A 13,529-nucleotide genomic window follows, 5' to 3' on the forward strand; every position below is an offset into this window, starting at 1 on the left:
CTTACTGTCTATGATTTGAACCTTTCCTGTGAGAGCAGTTTTAGATTCCCGTGTTTCACTTCGGGTTTACTGTATCCTTTGGACCTTTTTATTGACGATGAAACACAGAAATTGCATCGGAATTAAATACAAAAGGCACAATGCCAACTTAAGTACAAGAAGACTGACTCTTCTTACTGTCTATGTTTTGAACCTTTCCTGTGAGAGCAGTTTTAGATTCCCATGCTTCACTTCAGGTTTACTGTATCCTTTGGACATTCTTATTGACGATGAAGCACAGAAATTGCATCGGAATTAAACACAAAAAGCACAATGCCGACTTAAGTACAAGAAGACTGACTCTTCTTACTGTCTATGTTTTGAACCTTTCCTGTGAGAGCAGTTTTAGATTCCCGTGCTTCACTTCAGGTTTACTGTATCCCTTGGACCTTTTCATTGACGATGAAACACAGAAATTGCGTCGGGATTAAATACAAAAGGCACAATGCCGACTTAAATACAAGAAGACTGACTCTTCTTACTGTCTATGTTTTGAACCTTTCCTGTGAGAACAGTTTTAGATTCCCGTGCTTCACTTCAGGTTTACTGTATACCTTGGACCTTTTTATTGACGATGAAACATAGAAATTGCATCGGAATTAAATACAAAAGGCACAATGCCGACTTAAGTACAAGAAGACTGACTCTTCTTACTGTCTATGTTTTGAACCTTTCCTGTGAGAGCAGTTTTAGATTCCCATGCTTCACTTCAGGTTTTCTGTATCCCTTGGACCTTTTTATTGACGATGAAACACAGAAATTGCATCGGAATTAAATACAAATGGCAAAATGCCGACTTAAGTACAAGAAGACTGTCTCTTCTTACTGTCTAGGTTTTGAACCTTTCCTGAGAGATCAGTTTTAGATTCCGATACTTCACTTCAGGTTTACTGTATCCCTTGGACCTTCTTATTGACGATGAAACACAGAAATTGCATCGGAATTAAATACAAATGGCAAATTGCCGACTTAAGTACAAGAATACTGACTCTTCTTACTGTCTAGGTTTTCAACCTTTCCTGAGAGATCAGTTTTAGATTTCGATACTTCACTTCAGGTTTACTGTATCACTTGGATCTTCTTATTGACGATGAAACACAGAAATTGCATCTGAATTATATACAAAAGGCACAATGCCGACTTAAGTACAAGAGGACTGACTGTTCTTACATACTATTATTTGAGCCTTTCCTGTGAGATCAGTTTTAGATATCGATGCATCACTTCAGGTTTACTGTATCCCTTGGACCTTTTTATTGACGATGAAACATAGAAATTGCATCGGAATTAAATACAAAAGGCACAATGCCGACTTAAGTACAAGAAGACTGACTCTTCTTACTGTCTATGTTTTGAACCTTTCCTGTGAGAGCAGTTTTAGATTCCCGTGCTTCACTTCAGGTTTACTGTATCCCTTGGACCGTCATATTGACGATGAAACACAGAAATTGCGTCGGAATTAAATACAAAAGGCACAATGCCGACTTAAGTACAAGAAGACTGACTCTTCTTACTCTCTATGTTTTGAACCTTTCCTGTGAGAGCAGTTTTAGATTCCCATGCTTCACTTCATGTGTACTGTATCCTTTGGACCTTCTTATTGACGATAAAACACAGAAATTGCACCGGAATTAAATACAAAAAGCACAATGCCGACTTAAGTACAGGAAGAGTGACTCTTCTTACTGTCTATGTTTTGAACCTTTCGTGTGAGACCAGTTTTAGATTCCGATGCTTCACTTCAGGTTTACTGTATCCCTTGCACCTTCTTATTGACGATGAAACACATAAATTGCATCGGAATTAGATACAAAAGGCACAATGCCGACTTAAGTACAAGAAGACTGACTCTTATTACTGTCTAGGTTTTGAACCTATCCTAAGAGATCAGTTTTAGATTCCGACACTTCACTTCAGGTTTACTGTATCCGTTGGACCTTCTTATTGACGATGAAACACAGAAATTGCATCGGAATTAAATACAAAAGGCACAATGCCGACTTAAGTACAAGAGGACTGACTGTTCTTACATTATATTTTTTGAGCCTTTCCTGTCAGACCAGTTTTAGATATCGATGCATCACTTCAGGTTTACTGTATCCCTTGGACCTTCTTATTGACGATGAAACACAGAAATTTCATCGGAATTAAATACAAATGGCAAAATGCCGACTTAAGTACAAGAAAACTGACTCTTCTTAATGTCTAGGTTTTGAACCTTTCCTGAGAGATCTGTTTTAGATTCCGATACTTCACTTCAGGTTTACTGTATCCCTTGGACCTTCTTATTGACGATGAAACACAGAAATTGCATCGGAATTAAATACAAATGGCAAAATGCCGACTTAAGTACAAGAATACTGACTCTTCTTACTGTCTAGGTTTTCAACCTTTCCTGAGAGATCAGTTTTAGATTCCGATACTTCACTTCAGGTTTACTGTATCGCTTGGACCTTCTTATTGACGATGAAACACAGAAATTGCATCGGAATTATATACAAAAGGACTTAAGTACAAGAGGACTGACTGTTCTTACATTCTATTATTTGAGCCTTTCCTGTGAGACCAGTTTTAGATATCGATGCATCACTTCAGGTTTACTGTATCCCTTGGACCTTTTTATTGACGATGAAACATAGAAATTGCATCGGAATTATATACAAAAGGCACAATGCCGACTTAAGTACAAGGAGACTGACTCTTCTTACTGTCTATGTTTTGAACCTTTCCTGTGAGAGCAGTTTTAGATTCCCGTGCTTCACTTCAGGTTTACTGTATCCCTTGGACCGTCTTATTGACGATGTAACACAGAAATTGCGTCGGAATTAAATACAAAAGGCACAATGCCGACTTAAGTATAAGAAGACTGACTCTTCTTACTCTCTATGTTTCGAACCTTTCCTGTGAGAGCAGTTTTAGATTCCCATGCTTCACTTCAGGTGTACTGTATCCTTTGGACCTTCTTATTGACGATAAAACACAGACATTGCATCGGAATTAAATACAAAAAGCACAATGCCGACTTAAGTACAAGAAGAGTGACTCTTCTTACTGTCTATGTTTTGAACCTTTCCTGTGAGACCAGTTTTAGATTCCGATGCTTCACTTCAGGTTTACTGTATCCCTTGGGCCGTCTTACTGTTGATGAGACACAGAAATTGCATCGGAATTAAATACAAAAGGCACAATGTCAACTTAAGTACAAAGGGATTGTCGCTCCTTACTGTCTACGTTTTGAACCTTTCCTTTGAGAGCAGTTTTAGATTCCGATGCTTCACTTCAGGTTTTCTGTATCCCTTGGGCCTTCATATTGACGATGAAACACAGAAATTGCATCGCAATGAAATACAGAAGGCACATTGCCGACTTAAGTACAAGCAGACTGACTCTTCTCACTGTCTACGTTTTGAGGCTTTCCTGTGAGACCAGTTTTACATTCCGATGCTTCACTTCAGGTTTACTGTATCGCTTGGACCTTCTTATTGACGATGACATACAGAAATTGCATCGGAATTTGAAACAAAAGGCACAATGCCGAATTAAGTACAAGAAGACTGACTCTTCTTCCTGTCTATGATTTGAACCTTTCCTGTGAGAGCAGTTTTTGATTCCGATGCTTCACTTCAGGTTTACTGTATCCCTTGGACCTTATTATTGACGATGAAACACAGAAATTTCATCGGAATTAAATACAAAGGCACAATGCCGACTTAAGTACAAGAGGACTGACTGTTCTTACATTCTATGAATTGAGCCTTCCCTGTGAGACCAGTTTTAGATTTCGATGCTTTACTTCAGGTTTACTGTATCCCTTGGACCTTCTTATTGACGATGAAACACAGAAATTGCATGGGAATTAAATACAGAAGGCACAATACTGACTTAAGTACATGAAGACTGACTCTTCTTACTGTCTATGTTTTCAACCTTTCCTGTAACCAGTTTTAGATATCGATGCTTCACTTCAGGTTTACAGTATCCATTGGACCTTCTTATTGACGATGAAACACAGATATTGCATCGTAATTACATACAAAAGGCACAATGCCGACTTAAGTACAAGAAGACTGACTCTTCTTACTGTCTATGTTTTGATCCTTTCCTGTGAGAGCAGTTTTCGATTCCCATGCTTCACTTCAGGTTTACTGTATCCCTTGGACCTTTTTATTGACGATGAAACACAGAAATTGCATCGGAATTAAATACAAAAGTCAAAATGCCGACTAAAGTACAAGAAGACGCAGAGTGCTCCGAGACGGCGTGGGAGAAAAAGCTCTCAGCAGAAATCAGCGGCCGGCTCTTTCCGCGGTCGGTCGAGGACAGGGGTGTAAATCGCGCGAGCGGAGCGGCCACAAAAACGGCGCCCATTTGTTCCGACACCCGGCGGTCGGCAGGGAGATTAGGGGGTGTTACGGCGACGAGGCGGCAACCGGCCATTTCCTCTCTGTCTAGCACTTTTTCCATCCGTTCCCTCAAACTGCCATTTCAAAACTAACATTTCCACTGCCACATAAGTGCCGAAATACTGTTAATATCACAGGTAAACAAAAACCGCTAACGGCGCGGGGGTGTAGCGCGGACGGTGGGAAACCAGAAACAAAAATCCTCAACTGTTGAAGGAGACTGGTTTGATGCTTTTTTTTTTTTTAACACGTAACTAGTATTGCACACTTATGGAACTACACTACTGGCCATTAAAATTGCTAAACAAAGAAGAAATGCAGATGATAAACGGATATTCATTGAACACATATATTATACTAGAGCTGACATGTGATTACATTTTCACGCAATTTGGGTGCATAGATCCTGAGAAATCAGTACCCAGAACAACTACCTCTGGCCGTAATAACGGCCTTGATACGCGTGGGCATTGAGTCAAACAGAGCTTGGATGGCGTGTACAGGTACAGCTGCCCATGCAGCTTCAACACGTTACCACAGTTCTTCAAGAGTAGTGACTGGCGTATTGTGACGAGCCAGTTGCTCGGCCACCATTGACCAGACGTTTTCAGTTGGTGAGAGATCTGGAGAATGTGCTGGCCAGGGCAGCAGTCGAACATTTTCTGTATCCAGAAAGGCCCTTACAGGACCTGCAACATGCGGTCGTGCATTATCCTGCTGAAATGTAGGGTTTCGCAGGGATCGAATGAAGGGTAGAGCCACGGGTCGTAACACATCTGAAATGTAACGTCCACTGTTCAAAGTGCCGTCAGTGCGAACAAGAGGTGACCGAGACGTCTAATCCATACCATCACGCGTGTATGGCATGACGAATACACGCTTCCAATGTGCGTTCACCGTGATGTCACCAAACACGCATGCGACCATCATGATGCTGTAAACAGAAACTGGATTCATCCGAAAAAATGACGTTTTGCCATTCGTGCACCCAGGTTCGTCGTTGAGTAAACCATATCAGGAGCGGCGCTCCTGTCTGTGATGCAGCGTCAAGGGTAACCGCAGCCATGGTCTCCGAGCTGATAGTCCATGCTGCTGCAAACGTCGAACTTTTCGTCAGATGGTTGTCGTCTTGCAAACGTCCCCATATGTCGACTCAGGGATCGAGACGTGGCTGCACGAGCCGTTACAGCCATGCGGATAAGATGCCTGTCATCTCGACTGCTAGTGATACGAGGCCGTTGGGATCCAGCACGGCGTTCCGTATTACGCTCCTGAACCCACCGAATCCATATTCTGCTAACAGTCATTGGATCTCGACCAACGCGAACAGCAATGTCGCGATACGATAAACCGCAATCGCGATAGGCTACAATCCGACCTTTATCGATGTCGGAAACGTGACGGTACGCATTTCTTCTCCTTACGCGAGGCATCACAACAACGTTTCTCCAGGCAACGCCGGTCAGCTGCTGTTTGCGTATAAGAAATCGGTTGGAAACTTTCCTCATGTCAGCACGTTGTACGTGTCGCCACCGGCTCCAACGTTGTGTGAATGCTTAGCTTTTTTAAGCTAATCATTTGAACATCACAGTATCTTCTTCCTGTCGGTTAAATTTCCCGTCTGTAGCATGTCATCTTCGTGATGTAGCAATTTTAATAGCCAGTTGTGTATTTGAAAAAATACGTAAATTACTTACAAACTACGGCGTGCAACACTTTCTTCACCATGTAAACGTCACTACAGACATTCGAATTTAGATTATGACACGTTCGATATGCCTGCCATCACTGACGATGGTGTGGCGCAGACGAATAGCGAAATTCTGCATGACCCGCTGAAGTGTCGGGACACCGATGCTCTCTATGACCTCCTGAATGGCGGTTTTCATGTCAGCAATGGTTTTGCGGTTACTGCTGTACACCTTGTCTTTAATACAATCCCACAAAAAGGAGTCACATGTGTTCTGGGTGCGCCACATCTTGTGGAAATCAGCGTCACTTCGGATAACGGGGATGAAATCATCTGCCAAAACCTTCACGTACCGTTTGGTAGTTACCGTGCCATCGAGGATTATCTGACCGGTTATACCGTGACTGGAGGCTGCACACCACACAGTCATCCGTTGACGGTGAAGAGACTTCTCGATGGCGAAATGCGGATTCTCAGTCCCCCAAATGCGCCAGTTTTCCTTATTGACGAACCCATCAAAATGAAAGAGGACTTCGTCGCTAAACTAAACCATAGGAATTCGCACCATGCCCCGCGGCCAACCGTGTAGCTTTAATGTCCCAAGGCTATCCATTCACACGTTGTGACGATTTTATTTCATGCAGTTCAATAATTGTCACCCTGTACAATAAAGCAAAAAGAAATCCACATTCTGCTGCAATACCTCTTATCCATATCAATAAAAATGAAATGCCGTTCCCTGATAAGGCATCAGCTGACAGCGGCATGCCCGACTTCGCTAATTAAAAAAATGTTCGGAATACTCTGTATAAGCTCATTTGGCGAAATAAAAATTCGGAAAAGTTGCCTGGAAAATTGGGAAATTCCGAAAAAAGTTGAAAGTGCTGTCTCCAACGAGAGTTTTTAAAAACTCACGGTTCTAACGATGGGTATGCGTAATTTTTTTTTTTTTTTTTTTTGTTTCCTTCATTATCATCCTGGAATATTTTTCCCGGAAAAAAATTGAGCAATTACAAGAGGAAATCGGAAAATTCAGACAACTTGCTAAATTCATAATCTTTCATGTACTCTCGACCGTAACTGACGATAGCAAAGATAAATTTCGTTGATTCTTTTCCTGTCCTTATGGTCTCGGCATGGACTCGCATTCGGGTGGACGACGGTTCAAACCCGCGTCCGGGCATCCTGGTTTAGATTTTCCGTGATTTCCCTAAATCGCTTCGGGCAAGTGCCGGGACGGTTCCTTTGAAAGGGCACGGCCGCCGTCCTTCCCCGTCCTTCCCTAATACGATGGGACCGATGACCTCGCTGTCTGGTCCCCTCCCCCAAATTAACCAACCAGTCATGGAAAATGACTCATGTCGAAAAATCTGAAAGACCTGGACAAAAATCTGGAAATATGCGTCCTAACCTAAAATAAAATTACTTTTGTGTTTCTTCGCCATCAGTCCAACAGATAAGTTACATTGGTGTTTTCGTTTTCATTTTGCTGTTCTGGTTGTTATAGGTTTATTTATCTATTGTCATTTTTTACTTGTAATTCACTGTTCCTATTGGAGTTTACAATTTGTCATTTTGTCCTTTGGAAATAGTGAGTGAAGCAGTGGACGTTAAAAAATAAAGTGCCAAGTGGAGAAATCGAAACATTTCCGACATATTCTACTGTTTGAGTTTAATAGACAGTGCGCAAACGGCGTAGGCTCTGAGCACTATGGGACTTAACTTCTGAGGTCATCAGTCTCCTAGAACTTAGAACTACTTAAACCTAACTAACCTAAGGACATCACACACATTCATGCCCGAGGCAGGATTCGAACCTGCGACCGTATCGGTCGCGCGGTTCCAGACTGTAGTGCCTAGAACCGCTCGGCCACTTCGGCCGGCGACAGCACACAGTCAGATTGTGAATAAAGCCAGTCGGTTACATGTCACGAAAAACTGATTCGGTTATTAACTTCCAGTTGAATTGTGATTGTGGTCCCCGCGCGGCTCGCATTCGCAATGACAACAGACATATTACAAGGGGAGTCATTGAGTGTGTGCGACAGTAACCCTGAAAAATCCATCCTTCTCGCTTGGCTAATTGTATGTAGCCCGTTCCTGTACCGGAATATCATCAGCTTTGTTTGTTCACGCGCCACACAACAAGCCAAAAAAAGTTCTGTATCGTGAAGCACTGCAATGAACGAAACGATGTCACAGCAAATCATTCAAAACAAAGCAGTTTCTTGATTTGATTGTTTTCTCGAAAATCAATCTTACAATCGAGATGTAAATAAAACACCTTGAGATTCATTGTGATTTCGAATTTAACGGAAGAAAATATGTTACTTGGTTGACATGCAGTTGTGACTTACTTGAACTGAGACCTTGAAGATTCAAAATCTTAATACATTCCACGCACATCACACATTTCCACCTCTTCAGCGTTGTAATGCGGTAAGAATTCATCTCGCGTGTAAAATTTCCCGTTGGCGCACATCCGAACGCACTCGACCTGAAATTGAGTCCCCACGGCCAAAATCGTTAACATGCAATGCCCACTCAAAAATTCGTTTTTTTCCTCGTTTCGACTTTGTTTACACATTTCCAGTAGCTTTCCACAAATTAACAATAGGCTCACAAACAAATTTATTGACATTTGCAAAGGACAAAATCTGCGCCCGGGTTCCCGGGTTCGATTCCCGGCGGGGTCAGGGATTTTCTCTGCCTCGTGATGACTGGGTGCTGTGTGCTGTCCTTAGGTTAGTTAGGTTTAAGTAGTTCTGAGTTCTAGGGGACTGATGAGCATAGCTGTTGAGTCCCATAGTGCTCAGAGCCATTTGAACCATTTTTTGAACAAAATCTGCGGTGTCAGCTAGTTGGGAATAAATACCGCTGTTACCGATTTGTTTTCGACGGCTGTCCACATTTCAAATTACGTTATTCTCTACGCACGATGTTCGGTGACTGTGGCCAACGCTTCTCGGGGTGTTCGTGTCCTACAGCAGAAAACGGTGTAAAGAAAATGATTATTTTTTTCTGTCAGATAAGCTACAGTGTGTACGTTGATGTTAACACAAGAAATTCGCACGGGTCAGCGAACACAATACATTACGCGTTGTCGGACGGCTTTTCCGGTGCCTTCAGATTTTATTTTATTGCCACTGAAGGCTATAGCAATACTTTCCCGGGCATATAGCTTAGGCAGCATCACGTGCATGGTTTTTAAATGAAATGAGGTTCTTCAAAATGCTGCCATCAATGTTTTATTTCTGTTCAAGGATGCACTGCAGACAACTACCTTTACAAAAGATATCATAACAGAAAGCTACATTAGATATTAACAGATTCCTGCTTCTTTTTCCAGAAATGTTTTTCTTGCTATTGCGAGGCTGCGTTTGACATCCCCTGCACCTACCGTAAGTTATTTCGTTGCCCAAATAGAAACAATTCGTGATCTGATTTAACTCTACTACATTTCATTATCCTAGGTTTACTATTGTTGACGTTCATCTTGTAATCCCTCTTCAAAACACTATCCATTCTGTTCAACTGCTCTTCCAAGTCCTTTCTTCTCTCTGGCACAATTACATTATCTCTTCGGTAAAGGTCTAAAGCTTCTATTTCTTCTCACGGAATTTCAATTCGCTGTCTGAATTTGACCTAACTTTCCTTTACTACATTTTTCGAGTGTATCATTCGCTGTCTACACTTGACGTAACTTTCCTTTATTACCCTTTTGGTGGTGGTGTGTTGGGGCTTATGGGCGCTCAACATCGAGGTCATCAGCGCCCTGACACACATTAAAAGGAACGAATGTGGACAGACCTGAGAAAACTAAAGCACACACTCAAAGAAAGCAGGAAAAGAAGGAAAATGCTACATAAGAAAGTAAAACCTAAGGAAAGGGGAAACATAGCAACAAGAACGTCACAGGAAATTGTTATTGGCTGGCGCTTACATAAAATATGGGTGAGCTTGTCACACAGTGAGCAAATTAAAATCCTCTCCCTAAAATCTTTGTAGAAACATTTGACAGGGCACAGAACTTTAAAACTTTAACCGCATTCGTCCGAGTGTTGCCTAAAAGAGACGGCAGGTCCGCTGGAAAGTCAGCCGCGACCCGCTGGTCAGAAAATAAAACGCAATCCAATAAAACATGGCGCACAGTGACGTGGACGCCGCAAGCACCACACATTGGAGGGTCCTCTCGCCGGAGCAGGAAGCCATGCGTCATAGGGCTGTGGCCTATTCGAAGCCGCGTGAGGAGAACCTCGTCCCGTCGATGGGGCTGAAAGGAAGTACACCACACACGCGTTGTGGGCTCGACTATACGGAGCTTATTGTCAGTCACTTCCAGCCACTCACCCTCCCACCGACGCATGACCCGTGAGCTCAACAGCGAGGTGAGTGCGTGCAAGGGGATAGCACACTGAGATACTTGTGGGGCGAGACACGCCTCCTCGGCTGCGAGATCTGCCCTTTCATTCCCAGCAATGCCGACATGCCCCGGAACCCAGCAGAAAGCAGCAACCTTCCCCAGTCGCTGTAGTCGGAGGAGGGCATCCTGGATGGTCTGGACAATTTTGTCTGCCGGATACAAACGTTTCAATGAGTGAAGGGCACTGAGTGAATCGGAACAGACAAGAAATTTAGGAGAGGAAGAATGCCTCATGTGCTCCAGTGCCCGCAAGATCGCAAACAATTCTGCAGTAAAAGTCTGAGGCAGTCGGACCTTGAGGACACGACATGGAAAAACAACTGAGCAACCAACAGAATCCCCTTGTTTCGACCCACCCGTAAAAACAGTCACATAGTCATGGCGCTCAGATAAAATGGCAGAAAATGCTGCATTAAAAACGGTGTATCACGAGCGGGAACTTAACAATTTTCACAAGAAGAATTATCGTCGCCGTCTGAAGAGTACGCCTTGCCGCTTCAATCATTTTCCTCTGTTTCTGGTTGTCTTCTTCACTGCTTGATGATTTTGTACTTAGTTACTTCCATTACATCGTCGACTATTTTCTTTCTTGGTCTCTCCTTCATTTTCTTTCCAATAATTTCTCCTTCCAATATGTGTGCTGGAAACATATTTTGTATAAATTAATGTTCAAAAAGTTTTGTTTTTATCTTTTTCATTGCTACTACGAAGTTTCTTCTTTCGTTGATCCATTTCAGAACACCATCATCGGATTTATCTTTCAGTCCGTCCGTTCCCTCCTGAGCCAATTTTCCGTCGCTTCTCGGCGCTTTATTTCCGCGGCCAGTTAGCACAGCGCGCCTCTGTAAAACTGCTCTTTCTTCCTTTCTATGGTGAACGACTTGTTCTTTTTCATCACTGAAAGCACATTTACGCGTTCTTCCCAGATTTGCATGCTGCATCTGTTGTCTTCTGCAATTACAGAGACAACATGAAGGAATTTATCTGCTTTCCCCATTTAATTTATTTCCATTAGGGTATCGTATGTCTTCTTGTTGCTCACCATTATAATTTGGTTTTAGACTGTTAATTTTAAATTAAATCTTTTTTCATAACTGAAAAAATGTAGAAAGCATATTTTGCGCAAGTTTATTATAATTACCTATTAAGGCAATATTATTTGTGAATCGTAGGCTGTGAATGGAAATTCTATTCAGTCGTTTTCCCTCTGAAGATCCTCGTAGAATGTGAGCACCCTTTTCTTACGTCTTTTCTAATTTTGTGTCTGCATTGTTCCGCATAAGTATCAGATCTCACATTCTGATTTGTATTTGTGATTAACCCTCGCAATACAAAGGGGGGAGGAGGCGTGGTATTTTACGCACATCTTTTGAAAAATGCTAATCTAGTCACTTCATATTTTAAAATTTTGAAAAAATGTATGTCGTTTTTAATTAACTCTTCTTCCCAATTAGATAAACATTCAAAATTTTTCAGTTAAACTTAACCCAAAAATTTAAGTCTCTGTAGCGGATGACACATTTCACAATGCATGTCATATTCAAAATTTTCAGGTTCAGGAACCTACTTACAATGTAGTATACCTTTCAAAAGTATGTTGTGAGTACAAGTCAACAACAATCAACGAGATTTACATTTTTTTTCATTTTTATTGGGTGGGCAGTGGGCATTACTGAAAGTGCCTCTTTCAAAAGTATGTTGTGAGTAGAAATCAACAACAATTAATGAACTTTAGGTTTTTTTCATTTTTATAGGGTGAGCAGTAAGCGTTATTCAAAGTGCGTTGGTACTGCTCACTGGTTACTAGAAGTATTTTAATTTTCTGGACCCTAGTAACACATCAATCCCTTCTTAAAAAGTGTTGTCAGTATAAGTCAACAATATCGGTAACGAATTTTAAAATTTTTTTTATGGTGGGCATAAAGTACCCTCCATTGGTAACGCACATTATGGAAAATGCGTTGGTAGCGCTAGAGTTAATATCGTCTGTCTTTCCAGTTCACATTTAAGCCTTCCAACATCTTGAAGAGTTTTCTCCAACTAACACCGTCAGCCGCATTTTCTAGATCAGTACGGGCTACTAAGAATCCACATTTACTTCTCACCTCTTCCCTAGCAATCCCCCGAGCGCAGTCATTCTTCCTTTGGCCACATTTCTTGGCCTAAAACCTAAAGTGGTCTTCAACAAGAGGAACAGCGAAGAGAAAATTTTAGAGAATGTGTGTCTGGGATCTCAGAGATTGATAATTTGTCTTGATGGGGCTATACCAATTTTTCTCTTGTGGAACTAAATTCGGAGGACGCTTTCAGAGCCCATAGTGAGAACATAATCAGGCAGAAATCGTTTACTGCTTAAATTTCTGTGGTCATTTTCCTTACAAAAGTTTCCTTTCAAAGTGGTACAAATGGCTCTGAGCGCTCATCAGTCGCCTAGAACTTAGAACTACTTAAACCTGACTAACCTAAGGACATCACACACATCCATGCCCGAGGCAGGATTCGAACCTGCGACCGTAGCGGTCGCGCGCTTCGAGGCTGTAGCGCCTAGAACCGCGCAGCCACCCCGGCCGGCAGTTTCCTGTCCAAGTTTCCTGTCCAAGGTACGTATAGAGGCATTCCTTCACACCTCATCTGTAGGAAAACTTGTCACCAGTGTTGATGATTACCAACAAAGAAGCTACGGAGTTAGAATTGCGGCAGGAAAACCAAGTTTTAATACATTTCCACATGTTATTTTTATTTATTTAGTGATAAAAATTATCAATAAATTCGGAACACTGTTACACAAATAAAAACCATTTGCATCAGAGTGTTAACGACAGACATGTCACTATTTAGGTTCGACTTTTCGAGTGGACTTTTGAAAATACTGCTGTTTCTTAATGATATCTTTTACAAGATTCCGCAAATGTTTTAAATTTTTGAGACAAACTAAATGCAAAAATTCAGACCTTTGTAGTAAATGTGACTTTTG

The sequence above is a fragment of the Schistocerca americana genome, chromosome 7 (assembly GCF_021461395.2).
Source record: "Schistocerca americana isolate TAMUIC-IGC-003095 chromosome 7, iqSchAmer2.1, whole genome shotgun sequence".
In the NCBI taxonomy this organism is placed as follows: Eukaryota; Metazoa; Arthropoda; class Insecta; order Orthoptera; family Acrididae; genus Schistocerca; species Schistocerca americana.